Source organism: Ricinus communis, chromosome 6, assembly GCF_019578655.1.
Source record: "Ricinus communis isolate WT05 ecotype wild-type chromosome 6, ASM1957865v1, whole genome shotgun sequence".
Lineage (NCBI taxonomy): Eukaryota > Viridiplantae > Streptophyta > Magnoliopsida > Malpighiales > Euphorbiaceae > Ricinus > Ricinus communis.
Window position 1 is genome coordinate 8,247,929 of NC_063261.1, and position 17,411 is coordinate 8,265,339.

Below are 17,411 nucleotides of genomic sequence, written 5' to 3' on the forward strand. Positions count from 1 at the left end.
CCCTTGCCACTAATGAAGCTGTGGCTTAAGTGCTAGGCTTGACAAGATGCAAGGCATGTTGAAAATCATTAGGCTGGATCCGGCCTATGATTTTGAAGAATTGGTGTTGACGGGTGAAGACAAGCTACCTACGCAATTCAAGATGCCCTAAATGAACAAGTTCAATAAGACTAGTGACCCGAAGGTTCATCTAAATCAGTATATAACCATCATGGGGACTACTTAGTTAAGTAGGACACAAGTTGTCAAGCTGTTTTTATTGTCGCTAAAAGGACATACTATAAACTAGTATCATGATCTTGAAAAATCCAACAAAGCTGAATGGTATGATCTATGTAACTCTTTTGTCAAATAATATGACTATAATACTCAGTTGGAAGTGTCAATCGAGGACTTAGAGTCCAATAAGCAAAAGCCAATTGAGTCCTTCGATTTTTTGACTAGGTGGAGCAATAAGGCCGGGTTAATGAAAAACAAGCCCTATAAAAAGGACCAAGTTCCTATAGCGATTTCAAATGTTCTTCCCAGATGGGTTGAAGGCTTTAGATAATGTACCTGAAAACCTTTATGGACCTATATGACGATGGGCTACAGTTCGAAGAAATCGAGAATGACAAGAGGAAGACTGTGCAAACTGGTAGAAGGCCAAATTATTAAGCTGGAGGGAGTAGAACTCTAGATGTGAATGATGTCCACCAACCGAGGAATTTCTCCAGTTTTGGGCAGCCTCTCTCAAAGACTTTTTGAGAGGTTAGTGCAGAATGGCATGCTCCAACTAACCACCCTCAAAAATCCACCTAACCCTAATGCACTTGGCTACAAACCCAACACCTACTATGAATTCCACCAAGCACCCGACCATCACACAAACAACTGCATCCGGTTGAAACATGAAATCCAAGATCTCATCGATGCCAAAAAATTAACCATCCAAATTAGCCCAATACTAGAAGAAACCCCTTACCAAACTATAATAATACACTACCCCCAAACTAAGTATCCATAATCACCCTTGACTTTAGTGAAGAGGAGGTCATGAACTCTTTCGAAGATATATCCTAACCCAAGCTAAAGCTAGAGATAGAACCAAACAACTTATAAAGAACCTTCACCGAGCTGGGAACATCCCTATTTGTGGTGTTTCAACACCTAAAATGGAGCAAAAACCTCAAGCCCTAGTTGCCAAAAAAGTCCTAAACCTCATAATGCTTAGTATTGTGAGTATTACTAGGCTTTCAAGCATGTGACTAACCAGTGCAACCGTCTCAAGCACGAGATACATGACTTGATTGACTGTAGGGAACGGCAAGTTGAGCAACTTCCTTAGTAAAAATGTGAAAACTTGCAAGGGTAGCTTTCAGGTAGGTTTGGTTTCTAGGTTTGTTATTTTAGGCCACCTTTAGTTGATATTTAGATTGAGGATATTATGCCAAGCAGTTGGAAGTCAGATGATGAGCAAGCGGCTTGTAAGCCTTGTCTTTTGGAGGTTTGGAAGGAGGGTGAAAAGAATTCAGTCATGGCTATTGACATCTAGTACAATTCTAGGGGCGAGTATGAAGTACAGAATGTTGGAGCCAATGATATCCAAGCAGACAATGATTTGAAAAAAGAAGCCGAGCCTTGTAGTGCTCCCTCGGGTTAGACTCTATAGTGTTGGGGAGCGTCCCTGACTGTCTCTCAGCCAACATCTTAGAAATCTAACCTATATGGTTCTCCAAATTCTTAATTGAGGCCTGCTAATTCCTAAGTGCACTGTCCGTCTGCTGGAACCTATTGTCAATAGAGGACACAAACTTCATCACCAACTCCTCGAGATTGGGCTTTTTCTCTTGAGGTGGCGGTAGTTAGGATGGACCAGCTTGCTGCTGAGGCTGTTGCTGATGCAATCTCTAAAAACTTGGTGGTCCTTTGGCGTTATTATTCCTCCAACTGAAATTAGGATGATTATGCCAACCTAGGTTGTATGTGTTGTTGTAGGGATTGTTCTGCTGTCTAGATGCATTACCCATATAGTCCAACTATTCAAGGTCAGTAGAAATAATAGAAGATGGAAAAGGAGAAGAAATGGAAGATGAAGCAAACATACCTCATGCATTACAGTTTGCACTTTAGTGCGGACCACCATAGAACTCGCAGCCAATCTGTGCTGCATGAACCAGCATCTAGAGCTGGTCTATTTTCTTGGCCAAGAGCTCCACCTGAGCTGCCAAAGCTGCTGTAGAATCTAACTAGTTGACCACTCGTCGGCAAGGGCTTTTTGGTAATTTTACATTTCAAAGCAATGGTGTATATATAATTATATATTTTCAATAATTCTAATTTGGCCCAAATTAAATAGTTAGGGGCTTAATTGAAAGGTTAAAGAAAAGTTCAAGGGTTAATTAAAAATTTTGCTGGACGAAATTGTTGTAATTAAAAAAGTGGAGGGACCAACAGGTAAGAAAGAAAATTTGAGGGACCAAAAGTCGATATGGAAGGAAAGAAAGAAGAAAAGAAAGAAGGAAGAAGGAAGGGGGAGAAGAAGACATCGGGGGAAAGAGAGAAGAAGGGCAGAAGCAATAGCGTTGTGGAAACAAATGGCCGTAGAGTCTTCTTGGCCGACGAGTCCGGCAGCGGCAAGAACGTTAGCGCAGAAGAAGAAGAAGGCGGGTCGTCAGCGTCGTTTCTAACATCCTTTGGCGGCGAGGTCGGTGTTGTTTTGACCGGTGAGTTGAGGGCTTCCTTTTGGTGGTGGCAGCGTCGGGTTTGGTGGCTGGAGGAGGGAGTTCCGGTGAGGTGTTGGCAGCGGTGTTTTTTGGATTTTGCGACGAGCTCCGGCGAGGGATGGATAATCGGAGGATGTATCTGAACTCTCCTCAGCTCAAGTTTCGCAATCGCACCGGTTTCGTGGCGATCGGACCCCGTTTGCACATCGACGGCCGAGATTGTCCGTAAATCTCTCCGGATGATCAGGGATCAGATCGAAAGCAGGGATCGTCATCAGTGCGTCGTTTCGAGTTTGTTGGTGTGTTCGGATCGTCGATTGGACTCCAGCGGCTGGAGGCGAGTCGGCCGAGCGATCAAGCGTCTCGGTAATTTTTCTCTGACCCGTTGATTTTAGAATTCTTTGGTAAATTATATGTTTATTGAATTGTGTTGAATATTAGAAAATATTGTGCGTTAACATATTTTGTTTGTCGGACTGCCTGCCTTAGGTTGTGTTTTGTGGTGCATGGCAGAGTCGGAAAAATAGTGAAGCCTTGGGGACCCGACTCCCGATAAAATGAATTGTTGAATATTTGAAGTGTTTTCTGGCAGGTCCTGGACCCGTTTTACGGGGGGTAAATATCCGTATTGTAGGGGAGGTTCTGCTGAATTTTCGGTAGAATTCTTCTGAGTCGAGATTTTAGACAGTCAGTCCTAGGAATCTAGACCTAGGGTTAATTGTCAACTGTTTCAGTGTTATTGATAAATTATTTTTCATGATTAGATAATCCATCGGTCCGGTTCGCTCCACCCGAAGCATCGGAGCAGAGCTAGGAGGTCGTCAAAGCTGTGAATTAATGTCATATATCGGTTATGCGCGTGTCATGCATAAATTTTTGAATAGCTATTGTGATTATTTGATTGCAAGTTTAAATTATTCATTTAATTATTATTCATATGTATCATGCTTTTTTATTACTATTCATATATATCCTTCCCTTTATCATTGATTTGACACTAGGATGGGACGGCAGTAGAACATATTAGTTTGATGAGTGTACCGATATAGATCCGAGAGTGATGGAAAAAGGGTAAATTGGTAAGTTTAAAAAGGAAAGTTTAGGACTTGCCCTGGTCGAGCATCGCTCTCTAAGCTTAGTAGAGTGTGGTTGCCGGACTAAAGGTCCCTGGTCAAGCATTGCTCTCTGGGCGCCGGCTTATTTGAAAACCTAAGTGACCAGACTAGAGGTAAGTTCCCTAGTCGAGCTTCACTCTCTGGGTGCCAGTCTTATTGGAATAAGAGAGCCGAAAGGCTAAGACTCATAGCGAACATTAAGTGACCGGACTAGAGTTAAGGACCCTGGTCGAGCTTCGCTCTCTGGGCGCCAGTTCTGTTGGAATGAGATTAGTAGAGATGTTAGAGTTGAGGTTAGTCGAGATGTCAGTATTGAGATTGATCGAGATGTTAGTGTTGGGATTAGGGTTCTACTGAAGTACTCTGATGTGCGTAAAATACACACATCTAAATGGGGTTTTTAAGATTGATTTTATGGACATTTGGATGTGAATTGGTCTCAACACTCACCTTATACATATGTTTATGTGCATTAGGTCCAAAAGAGGTCAAAGGATGAAAAAGGAAAGAATTGGAGCATAATTGGACGTCAAAGCCGAAATGAGCTAAGTACGAGCATGAGGAAGGCCGAACATGGCCGTGTTGATCTCAACACTAGCCGTGTTGGCATGGGCCGTGTTACCAACACGGGGATAAACACGGTCGTGTTGGACATCAAAGAAGAAATAGATTTTAGGGAGCACGACCACAGAGAGTAACACGGCCAGGAACACCATCCCGTGTTGATAACACGGCCAGGAACACGGCCGTGTTGGAAGCGACAGGGGGTATTAATTAAAAGAACAAAAAGAAGACAAAAAGAGGAGGCTAGGGTTAGAACGTCCCAAAACCCTAATTTTTCTCTCCCTAAGGGTTTTCTGAGCTGAGACCAAGGGAAAAGGAGACTTGGATCAAGGTTTCAATCAGATTTCCTTGAAGGATCGAAGATTGGGCAAGGTTCGTTGATTGATTTTCAAATCGAGCAAGAGGAACAAGAATCGATTCAATTGGAGCAAAAGAATTTGGGGCTGTTTACTCTCATCCAAGGGTGTAATCGGGTTTTCTCTACCTTTGCTTATTGTTGTAATTGAATTCTTGTATATTTTGAGAATGAACATGATTAGCTAGATTGATTAAATCCATTGGGATTTTTTTACTATGTTGGCTTGATATTATATTGTTGGATTATTTGAGTTGGTTTTGTATTCTTCTTGTTTTCAGTATTAATAAGATTATACATTATTCATGAGACATTGTGAAATGTGATGTTTAGATTGCTTTATGAGATTGAGAAATCCGTTTGGCAATTGAAATTTTGAATAGCAAGAATTGGTTAATAATCGCTTAGAGATAAGGATAATTAACTGGCCGGATTAAGAATTAACAAAGCTTAATAGAGGCGGATTAAAGCTTAATGCTAATTTAAGAATCAATCGTTAGGAAGAGATTCCAACTTTAGGTTATTAGGTTTAGGAATTCGGTTATCTCGAGAGAGAAACCGAATTCGGTTAAGAATTCATCCACGGGTAGCATAATTAGACTCACCGATCCTTTATCTTTTGTTCGGTTGCCAACTAGTTTAGATTCCCTTTGGGTTTTTCTTCTTGTCTTGATTATTTCGTTTATCAATCACTCTTGCATCTCCCTTAGAACTTAGCTCGTAGTTAATAGTTAGTTTAGAATTTATTCATCATCCATTTTAGGTTAATATAACAAAGAACAAAGGAGTAACTCTGGGCTTTCACTTTCCCGAGGAATACGACCTTGATACTCGCCATTAGTGCTAGACTGCATCGATAGGTACACTGCCTTAGATTGTAGCTAACACGAGTAGCACCCACCAAGTTTTTGGCGCCGTTGCCGGGGAATTGTTTGAAAACTAGAGTGAAATTTGCTATTTGTTAATTTAGCCATTTTTTTTCTTTTTTTCTTTCTTATTATTTTATGATTTTTATTTTTATTTGTTTATTTATTTTATTTTATTTGTACATATTTATTTAGCTTAAGTTTATGATTCAGATAGTGAATGATAAGGAGGTTCAATGCTAAACTCAAAATCTTTGTATGACGCATTAGAAAATGAGAATAGGAACCAAGAGAGTGCTAAAAATTGGGATGCCCGTGCATCTTTAGATGCTCGAGTGGAATCGTTTTGCAGGGCTACTGATCAACTCTCTTCTCCTATCCTTTCATCTCAAGTCTTTTGTGAATTTTGTTGTGGTTTACATGTGTGTAATGATTGTCCATTGTATAGTGATGTTGCTCATTGTTCTTATAACTGTGAACAGGTGAATTATACGGGAAGTTGGCCAAATGACTCGTATAGAAGCACCTACAATCAAGAGTGGAGCACTCATTCACCTTTTGGATGGAGCTTAGATGGCCAAGAACCACTAGGAATTCAGGAACTACATCAGCAGCCTAATGTTGCACCTTCAACTCATGATGAAGAGTTAGTGTCAGAGGAGCTGATGATGAGGTTCATAACAAGTCTTGAGGAAAGATTCCAACAAACAAAGAGGATACTTGAAGATCAACAAGCCTCGATTAACAACATAGAGCATCAAGTAGGCTTAATCTTTAAGTTACTAGCGGAAGAGCAATTGAGAACTCCATCAAACGCTGCTGAATCGGAGGAGCATTTGAGCGCCATCACTTTGCGTTCAGGTGAGAATTTTTCTGGTTTATCTATTATGTTTGACGATGATGCTTATGTGCAGGACGACTCTTTGAACATGGAGATAGAACCAGAAAAGGAAGAGGCAAACATGATCCCTCTGAAAGACTATCAACAGGAATGTACAGTTGATGATGCTGAGTTGCAGTTAGAGGAATTGTTGGTAGATTTTCCACAAGTCCCTTCGATGATGGAAGATGAGCACGAGTTGTCCAATGAAGAAGTCTTGGAGGAGCTCGAGTTTCTCCTAGCAAGTGAACCAAGCCAAGGACTGAAGAAAACCATCGACACTCTTGAAGAGATTGCCCAACCGTCGATCCTTCCAATTGTTGAAACTCTAGCTTTCAAATTGGAAGAGCCCCTAGAGCATCATGACTACGTGCAAATATATGAGGAGCGAGTTTTGCCTATCATACTGGCAGCTTGCTTGACTGTCGGGAAGAGGAAGTTGACGATTATCCCTCTAAGCGAATATTTGAAGCCATTTGCTTGGAAGAAGGATGGATGGTCGCCAATCCCCACCGTTTGCTTTTCACCATGAGTCCAGCTAAGAAGACTCATCACATCAAAAAGAAGCGCTTTTGGGAGGCACCCCAAATTCTATTTTTCAATTTGAATACTTTACCCTTGCATTGTGAACTTAGTTGATTAGGTTTTATAGTTGGTTTTTGTTAAGTTTTATTTATGTTGAGTGTATGAGTTGAGGATTTATTGGTTTTGCAGGTGAGAAAGAGTGAGAAAGTGCTGAGAATCGCAACTTTTGCATTATCTGGAGATCAACACGGGCGTGTTCAATACCGTGTTCATTAACACGGCCCGTGTTCTGATTGAAGAAAATCAAACTAAGCTGAACACGTTCACAGAAGCTAACACGGGCATTTATGCCCTGCCGTGTCCATAACACGTTCCCGTGTCAAAGACCGTGTCCGTAACACGAGCGTGTTCTGAGAAGTGGTAAGTCAGCACGTTTTTATTCGCTTAACACGGCCCGATATCCATACCGTGTTCATGAACACGGCCCATGTTGTCAAACACGGGCGTGTTCCGCACACTTGCCTATATATACCACTTCATTCAAAAAAAAAAATTTTGCTCTACCCCATCTCTTACTCTCTCACATCTTATTTCTCATTTCGAAGGCTTTGGATATTGCATTTGTCAAGTAAGTACCCTCCAACTTCATTTTTCATTATTTTATTTTGATATTAGTTCGAATTTATATTTTCTTTGTGTTGGAATTTTGTGTTTCAATTTTTTTTTATTTCCTTATTTTATTATTTGGTGTATGCATTTACATTCATGTTTGTGCTTAATTTTCTTTTATTTTCTTTAATATAGTTTATATACTTAACTTGCTCATATTTTCTGTTTTTCTTTTCTACCATTATTTATGATTGTGATTAATTCCTTATTTTTCTCTTTATTATTATTGTCGGTCTCTAAACAATAGGCTCTGTCATAGATAGTCAACTCTGTTTGTGTCTGTTTTACATTAGCATGTTGGTTTGCCTTGTGATGGATTATGGCGAAGTAAACTCCATATGGATGAATTGCAAATTTAATTGGTTAGCATCGGTTGGCAGTGTTGTGGATTAAATTTTCTTTGCAGGACATTGAGCAGTTTAATTTTATCGAGTTAAATCATTTGGTTTATCCATTTTATGCCGTTATGCTGCCAGAATTTTGTTGATCCTTAGTACTAAAAGTTTCCTTTTCAGGTACCATGTCCACCAGACGAGGATCGGGGAGTTTACAAGAGGAGGCGGACCGATGGTTCCTCTTCCTCTCGGTCATCGTGCACTTTGCACCGACTAGTTCAGCCAAATTAGACCACCGCAATACCATCGATTCCTACTTTTCCAAGGGCAGCCCACCTTTGAGCGTGAGATATCAATCGATGAGGCACAAAGATTTAGGAAAGGCGTAGGATAGTGGCCGACCTTGGAGCCGATATCTCGAGACACCCCATTTCAACATTTCTTTGACATTGTTGAACCAACATATAGGGAGTTGGTATGGAGTTTGCCGGCACTTTCTTTCCGCAAAGCCGGTTACGGGACTTCCAACAACCGGATGCGATCGATTTCGGACTAGCAAGGCAGACTTTCACGATGAGTGTATGCAGTTTCTGGGGTACACTTAGGCTTGTGGACTGAGGAGGATGCGATTGGAGAGGTTTATAGTCAGCTGTATACACACGCCTGGTGTGTCATATCCGCAGATGTGGGTACGAGATTTCCGATGACACTGAGGGTTACAGCGTCACCCAAGGCGTCTAACTTGCCTCGAGGGATCGCGGTACTTGCATGCATTCGGCTAGGACCATCAACGGCAGGGGGAGATAGTGGTGGTGTAGTTACCCGTGAGACTGTTTATACTTTACAAGCATGCAGCACCGGTCATCGACATGGGGTACTTATTGGCCGGACAAATTAGTGCCTTCTGCAATAACTCAAAGAAAGTATTTTTCCTGTTTTGGGACTTACATTACTCGACTGGCTAGGAGCTTAGGAGTTTTGGAGGAAGCGATACCACATTTGACAGAGCTGGGAGTGATAGAGACGTTGGGACTTCCCCAGATGGTTAGTATGGGGATGGTGACTCGTAGGCAGGGTCCGCTAGGACCAGAGTATAGACTGAGGAATGCTCTCTTGGCAAGACTCGGAGAGGAACGACCGCCCCACGAGCCCATGGTACAGGATGTCCCACCTTCTTCCCGATATTCCGCAGTCTTCCTCAGGCACGCTTAGTTCAGCTCCTTCTAGGTCTTCTTCAGCTGTTTTAGGAGTCTCCCCAATTGAGTTTAGAGAGCTGCAGCTTAGAGTGCAGAGGTTGGTAGAGGAGCGGCAGCATTTCATTCGACAAGAGGCTTTTCAACAGGACCTTTTAGTCGAGTTTGAGCGATGATGGCTCGGTTTGAGAGGCAGAGGGCTATGCTTCAAGCCCTGATTGAAAGGCAGGGAGGTAGGTTAGAGGCCTCTATGGCCAATGACATGTTCGATGATATTTTGCTACGGACTTTGCACCGCACGTCCATAGAGCCGGGTTCCAGAGCGAGCCATTTTGACATCCCTCTAGCAGGATGATCCAACCGGCCCTCCCTCTCCAACCGAGCACCCTTCAACACAGCGGCTGACGAGCCTCCTATTGACGCTCTGCCCGATCCACCGGCTCGCATGTGACACTACTTCCGATCCTCGGAGAGCGGCCACTCCACCACGGACCAGCCCGAGCTCGATATACCTCTGATGCACCTCTTTTCACTCCCGGAGCCATAATCAGGCGATTAGTTTCTTTTTCCTTTTTCATTTCATATATTTTGTACACTGAGGACAGTGTGTCCTTCAAGTGTGGGGTGGTGATATCAATATATACTTACTTTCATGTTCTATTATTTTGTATATGAAATTTAAATCCTTTTCTAGTGTATATATCGCATTTCATTTATTCCATCTCAGTTATTTGTTTATTCTTTATGCAATTTTTTTTGTAAAATTTTGAAAATTTTTCACTTTGTTTCGATGCTCTTACTGTTGACTTGCTTTTGAAATCCTGTTTATGTCCATGTGATCGGGTAAAACCGATATTGTTGAGTCTTGCGGAAGAATGTAAGATAATTAGTTTGAGTTTTGTACTAAGTTGCTTTGGTCTATTTAATTCTGTTTTGATGATTTTTATTTGGAACCTACTCAAAAAGCACACTTGTGAGAAATTGAGCCTAAATTGTAAGCATACACGTTATATGCTTTTATTTATTTCTTGTTGAGAGTGCCAATTACTGTTTTTACTTTTAGAACTTGCTCGGTAATGCTTATGAGGGCCACAAGGAGAGTTTAACACTTTGGTATGATAGAGGCACTTAGGTTTTTCATTCTAGCCAAATAGCCTTCATTCGTTTATTGATTTTGTTGATAACCCTTTCTTTCACCATTTTTTTTATCATATTCTATTACCACTTAGTTTTATTCTGCTTTGGATTTTGATTTTGCACATGAGTTATTTTTATTGGGAACTTTTGTCTTGGGAATAGCTTTAGAATCTTGTAGCAGCTTACTTCAATCCAAAAAGAAATTCACTCTATTATGTGAATGTTCTTCCCTTATGAAAAAAAGAAAAAAAAAGAAAGAAGAAAATATAAAAAAAAATTAATAAAAAAAAAAGAGGGAAAGGTGATGAAAAGAAAGAAAGTAAGTGAGCTAAACATTTTGACTTGATTCCTATTTCCCACCTTGGACTACTATCCATTGTTAACCCCTTGTGATCATTGTGACTTGTGTGCATGTCATGTATGTCATTGCAGAACACCATAGGTTCAACTCTGACCAAATTTACCTACCCTTACCTAATCCCCATTACAACCCTTATAAAGACCTCTTGACATGGTTGTTGACTCTCCATAAGTGGTAGGAGTAGGATTTAAGAGCAAGCATATAGTAAGTAAGGCAGTAGTTGATGCATTGAGCGATTAAACACTACCCTTTAAACACTTTGAGTGATTTGGAGTGAATCTGGTGAGGAGATGGTTCTGAATAATTTTCTTGAGACAGTATTGTGTGAATTATTAGCATCTTGGTTGTGATACTTGAATTGATTGCTTCTTTTCTTTTTGTTTGACTTACGCTTGTTAAGGATATGTGCAGGAGCTCTCTAGCTTGTCTGTCAGTTTAAGTATTGTTCCTTAGTGGTTTATTTCCTTATTTTACTTTTGATTGCTTGAGGACAAGCAATGAGCTAAGTGTGGGGTTATTTGATGTGCGTAAAATACACACATCTAAATGGGGTTTTTAAGATTGATTTTATGGACATTTGGATGTGAATTGGTCTCAACACTCACCTTATACATATGTTTGTGTGCATTAGGTCCAAAAGAGGTCAAAGGATGAAAAAGGAAAGAATTGGAGCATAATTGGACGTCAAAGCTGCCGAAACGAGCTAAGTACGAGCATGAGGAAGCTGAACATGGCCGTGTTGATCTCAACACTGGCCGTGTTCTCAACACGGTCACAAGCATGGGTCGTGTTACCAACACGGGGATAAACACGGCCGTGTTGGACATCAAAGAAGAAATAGATTTTAGGGAGCACGACCACAGAGAGTAACACGGCCAGGAACACCATCCCGTGTTGATAACACGGCCAGGAACACGGCCGTGTTGGAAGCGACAGGGGGTATTAATTAAAAGAACAAAAAGAAGACAAAAAGAGGAGGCTAGGGTTAGAACGTCCCAAAACCCTAATTTTTCTCTCCCTAAGGGTTTTCTGAGCTGAGACCAAGGGAAAAGGAGACTTGGATCAAGGTTTCAATCAGATTTCCTTGAAGGATCGAAGATTGGGCAAGGTTCGTTGATTGATTTTCAAATCGAGCAAGAGGAACAAGAATCGATTCAATTGGAGCAAAAGGATTTGGGGGCATTTACTCTCATCCAAGGGTGTAATCGGGTTTTCTCTACCTTTGCTTATTGTTGTAATTGAATTCTTGTATATTTTGAGAATGAACATGATTAGCTAGATTGATTAAATCCATTGGGATTTCTTTACTATGTTGGCTTGATATTATATTGTTGGATTATTTGAGTTGGTTTTGTATTCTTCTTGTTTTCAGTATTAATAAGATTATGCATTATTCATGAGACATTGTGAAATGTGATGTTTAGATTGCTTTATGAGATTGAGAAATCCGTTTGGCAATTGGAATTTTGAATAGCAAGAATTGGTTAATAATCGCTTAGAGATAAGGATAATTAACTGGCCGAATTAAGAATTAACAAAGCTTAATAGAGGCGGATTAAAGCTTAATGCTAATTTAAGAATCAATCGTTAGGAAGAGATTCCAACTTTAGGTTATTAGGTTTAGGAATTCGGTTATCTCGAGAGAGAAACCGAATTGATTAAGAATTCGGCCCACGGGTAGCATAATTAGACTCACCGATCCTTTATCTTTTGTTCGGTTGCCAACTAGTTTAGATTCCCTTTGGGTTTTTCTTCTTGTCTTGATTATTTCGTTTATCAATCACTCTTGCATCTCCCTTAGAACTTAGCTCGTAGTTAATAGTTAGTTTAGAATTTATTCATCATCCATTTTAGGTTAATATAACAAAGAACAAATGAGTAACTCTGGGCTTTCACTTTCCCGAGGAATACGACCTTGATACTCGCCATTAGTGCTAGACTGCATCGATAGGTACACTGCCTTAGATTGTAGCTAACACGAGTAGCACCCACCATACTCCCGTCCCGTTGTGTGTGGAAATTATTTTATTTAAGCATGGCATGACATTGCATGACTTAATGATTATTTCAAATTAAATAAATGTATTATTGAAGTATGTGCAACTGTTTTTGGATATATGATTTTAACTCACTCTCTAGACTGACAGTCTCAATTTTACTGTTTTCAGATTTGAGTTTGTTAGTCTTCCCACGGCTCTTATCAAGCAACCCAACTCTTTCATCATCAGGTGACGTGTTAGATTCGGTTTTTCTAACTTGTAAGAATTTAGGTTCTCCGCAGTAGAAATAGTAGATATATCAGTTGTAATTTTCTGTAGTTTCGGGTCTCGCCTAATTCTTCTAGCAGACCAAATTAAATATGTAAATTTAACAGTTAAGATAAATTGTGGCATCAGTAAATTGAGATGAGATTTAGTTGAGTTAGTGAGTGTTAGGCTTACTCGAGATTCGGTGGCCTTACGCCTACCCATTCCCTAGTGCTGTTCATGGGCCCACAGGTCGGGTCATGACAAAGTTGGTATCAGAGCTTAGGTTTAGATTTCCTTCGACCTAGGTTAAGATTCTTGGTACTGCGGAGCTAGGATCAAGTCTATCTTGTTGTTTTCATTGACTCTAGTGTCTCAACCTTCACTGTTAGAGAGTCTATCATTCTTTCTTGTGAGCTTGTCTTTGATGCTAGTTGAGAATGAGTGTTGTAGCGATAACAAGATCTGAAGCGCGATAGACTCGTGCCGTTTTCTTCAAGCGACTAGTGCAGGTCGACCCTGGGATGCTTCGATTGTGGTTGTAATGGTGGGCACCGCAGTCAGAATTAGTGTAGAGCATAGTACAGTCGTGTCATGAACTGCCTCGTCATCGCATCAAGCATTGCCTTAACGAGTAGCACCGAAGCTAGTGCGTGGAAAATTGAGCAGAGGTCATAGCATATATGGTTGAGTTTGGTGATTGTCAGGAGCTTAAGAAAGGTGGTAGGAGTATTTTCGGACGCTTGAAATCTATAGAAGCTTAAGCAAACACTATTTATTTTTCTAAGTAGAATAAAGTGTTTTAAAATTCAATATTGCGCCCAGTCCCATAAGAAAACATTATGGCATTTCATTATTAGGCATGCGCAATTCCATACTCATTTTAGGACATGCATCATACATTGCAACCCTTGGTGATAGGGGGCATCATCACCCTAGTGCGCGATATTTTAAAAAAATCTTTTATAAAGAAAATGGCTAGAGATTTTACGATTTTATAAAAGTGTTTTTCAAGATAATAATAATTTTTATCAGTGATGGTTATAAAGCGAATAAATAAGTAAATCTTTCAAGGTAAATTATGTTAGCTTGGGATTCTCTTGATGACAAGCTGAGTTGCTATAAGAATGAATCTGTGGCGTAGTAGGCCCCATATTGGACTATAGAGGAGACTTCTGGATTTCAGTCGAAGAGAAAATTTGTGTCAGGATGGTACGGTTTTGTATCGGTTATGGCAACCAGATGGATGATATGACGTGGATGATGTGATGTGGATGTTAAGGATTTTTTGTACGTGCAAGGGACACGTCATTAGGAAGGAAAACTGCGAATGGATTTTAGGACAGCTTTCTGGAAGCAGAGGAGTTGTGCGAATCCGAATTGGGAGCAAGTGGAGATTTGTAATAGAGAAGTATGTAATCCTAAGGCGTCCCTTGTGCAAGAAGTGATGCGGTTTGGTAAGGAAGACAAGTTATGGGAACCCTTGAAATTGTCGGTAGGTTGGTGAAGAGGCATGCAAGTTGGACTTGCCGCTAAATAATTTCTCACAGGTCAATTCCGTAGCTCGTAGACCCGTATTAAGGAAGTGTATTTTCGATCCTTTGCTCGTGTTGGACCCTCGGTGTATGGAAGTAAGTGAAGTTTTGATTTCTGAGGAGCAGTAAGTCAGGATCGCTGGTTCTCATGTTTGCCAGTTTTGCTTAAGGGTTCTGTTGATGGGCCTTGTGGTTGAATTTATTTATGCTGAGGAAAGTTCCCGAGAAGCCGAGTTGGAGATGAGAGGTTCTTATTCTCTTTAGTTTCAGTCTTAATATGAGCCCCTTTTTCTTTTAAAATTCGACGACAAATTTTTTTCTTAAGGGGGAGAATGTAATACTCGAAATTTCTTTTTCCTTTAATAAAGATAATATTAATAATAATTAATCAATGAGTTTTTATTTAAATTAGTTTTACCATATTTTTATTTGGTTTAAATTGGAATGATTTAAATGGCTATATCTAATTAGTTTGATTTTTAAGGAGTTAATTAAGTAAATTATTTGAAAAATAAATTATATTTTTGGTTATTCAAAATTTTTCCCCGAATGAATATATTTAGTTAAATTCTATATTTGAGAGTTATGAAAGAAATTGTAAAGGATATTTTATAAAAGAATTATTGGGGAAAGGGTATTTTAATTAGCTATGGTATTAAATTTTCATTAGAAAATATTTAGCAAATTGATTAATTAAATTAATTGTGTGTTAGGATTAAATTGGAATAAGGATTAAAAGTATAATTTTATTAATATGGGGTTTTAATGAAAATTTGTATGTTTGGTATTTTTATAATTAAATATGTCGGCAAGGGCTTTTTGGTAATTTTACATTTGAAAGCAAGGGTGTATATGTAATTATATATTTTCAATAATTCTAATTTGGCCTAAATTAAATAGTTAGGGGCTTAATTGAAAGGCTAATGAAAAGTTCAAGGGTTAATTAAAAATTTTGCTAGACGAAATTGTTGTAATTAAAAAAGTTGAGGAACGAAAAGGTAAGAAAGAAAATTTGAGGGACCAAAAGTCGATATGGAAGGAAAGAACGAAGAAAAGAAAGAAGGAAAAAGGAAGGGCGGGAAGAAGGCGTCGGGGGAGAGAAGGTGGCGTTGGCCATCGGGACGCTGGCGAAGCTTCTTGGCCGGGTGAGTCAGCGTTAGCGAAAAAAAAAGAAAATAGGGGCTTAGCCATTCCCAACGCGTTCTTTGGTGGCGAGGTCGGTCTTGTTTTGACCGCCTTTTGGTGGCGGCAGTGTCGGGTTTGGTGGCTGAAGGAGGGAGTTCTGGGGAGGTGTTGGCAATGACATTTTTCAGCTTTTCCGGTGAGGTATGGATGATTGGACGACGTATCCGGACTCTCCTCAGCTCAAACTTCACAATGGCACCGGTTTCATGGCGATCGGATCCCGTTTGTAAATCGACGGCCGAGATCGTCTGTAAATCTCTCCGGATGATCGGGGCTCGAATCGGAAGATCGGAAGCGGGAATCGTCATCAGCGCGTCGTTTCGAGTCTGTTGGTGTGTTTGGATCATCGATCGGACTCCGGCGGCTGGAGGCGAGTCGGACGAGCAATCAAGCGTCTCGGTAATTTTTCTCTGACCCATTGATTTTAGAATTCTTTGGTATATTATATGTTTATTGAATTGTGTTGAATATTAGAAAATATTGTGCATTAAAATATTTTGTTTGTCGGACTGCCTGCCTTAGGTTGTGTTTTGTGGTGTGTGGCGGAGTCGGGAAAATAGTGAAGCCTTGGGGACCCGACTCCCGATAAAATGAATTGTTGATTATTTAAAGTGTTTTCTGGCAGGTCCTGGACCCGTTTTACGGGGGTAAATGTCCGTATTGTAGGGGAGGTTCTGCCGAATTTTCGGTAGAATTCTACTGAGTCGAGATTTTAGACAGTCAGTCCTAGGAATCTAGACCTAGGGTTAATTGTCAATTGTTCAGTGTTATTGATAAATTATTTTCCGTGATTAGATAATCCGTCTGTTTGGCTCGCTCCATTTGAGGCATCGGAGCAGAGCTAGGAGGTCGTCAAAGCTGTGAGTTAAAGTCATATATCAGTTATGCGCGTGTCATGCATAAATTTTTGAATAGCTATTGTGATTATTTGATTGTAAGTTTAAATTAATTCATTTAATTATTATTCATATGCATCATGCTTTTTTATTACTATTCATATATATCCTTCCCATTATCATTGATTTTACTATTGCATGATGACACGGGAGGGGACGGCAGTAGAACATATTAGTTTGATGAGTGTACCGGTATAGATCCGAGAGTTATGGAAAAGGGTAAATTGGTAAATTTAAAAATAAAAGTTTAGGACTTGCCCTGGTCGAGCATCGCTCTCTAGGCTTAGTAGAGTGTGGTTGCCGGAGTAAAGGTCCCTAGTCGAGCATTGCTCTCTGGGCGCCGGCTTATTTGGAAACCTAAGTGACCAGAGTGGAGGTAAGGTCCCTAGTCGAGCTTCGCTCTCTGGGCGCCAGTCTTATTGGATAAGAGAGCCGAAAAGCTAAGGCTGATAGCGAATATTAAGTGACTGGACTAGAGTTAAAGACCCTGGTCGAGCTTCGCTCTCTGGGCGCCAGTTCTGTTAGAATGAGATTAGTCGAGATGTTAGAGTTGAGGTTAGTCGAGATGTCAGTGTTGAGATTGATCGAGATGTTAGTGTTGGTATTAGGGTTCTACTGAAGTACTCCGTCCCGTTGTGTGTGAAAATTATTCTATTTAAGCATGGCATGACATTGCATGACTTAATGATTATTTCAAATTAAATAAATGTATTATTGAAGTATATGCAACTGTTTTTGGATATATGATTTTAACTCACTCTCGAGACTGACAGTCTCAATTTTACTGCTTTTCATATTTGAGTTTGTTAGTCTTCCCGTGGCTCTTATCAAGCAACCCGACTCC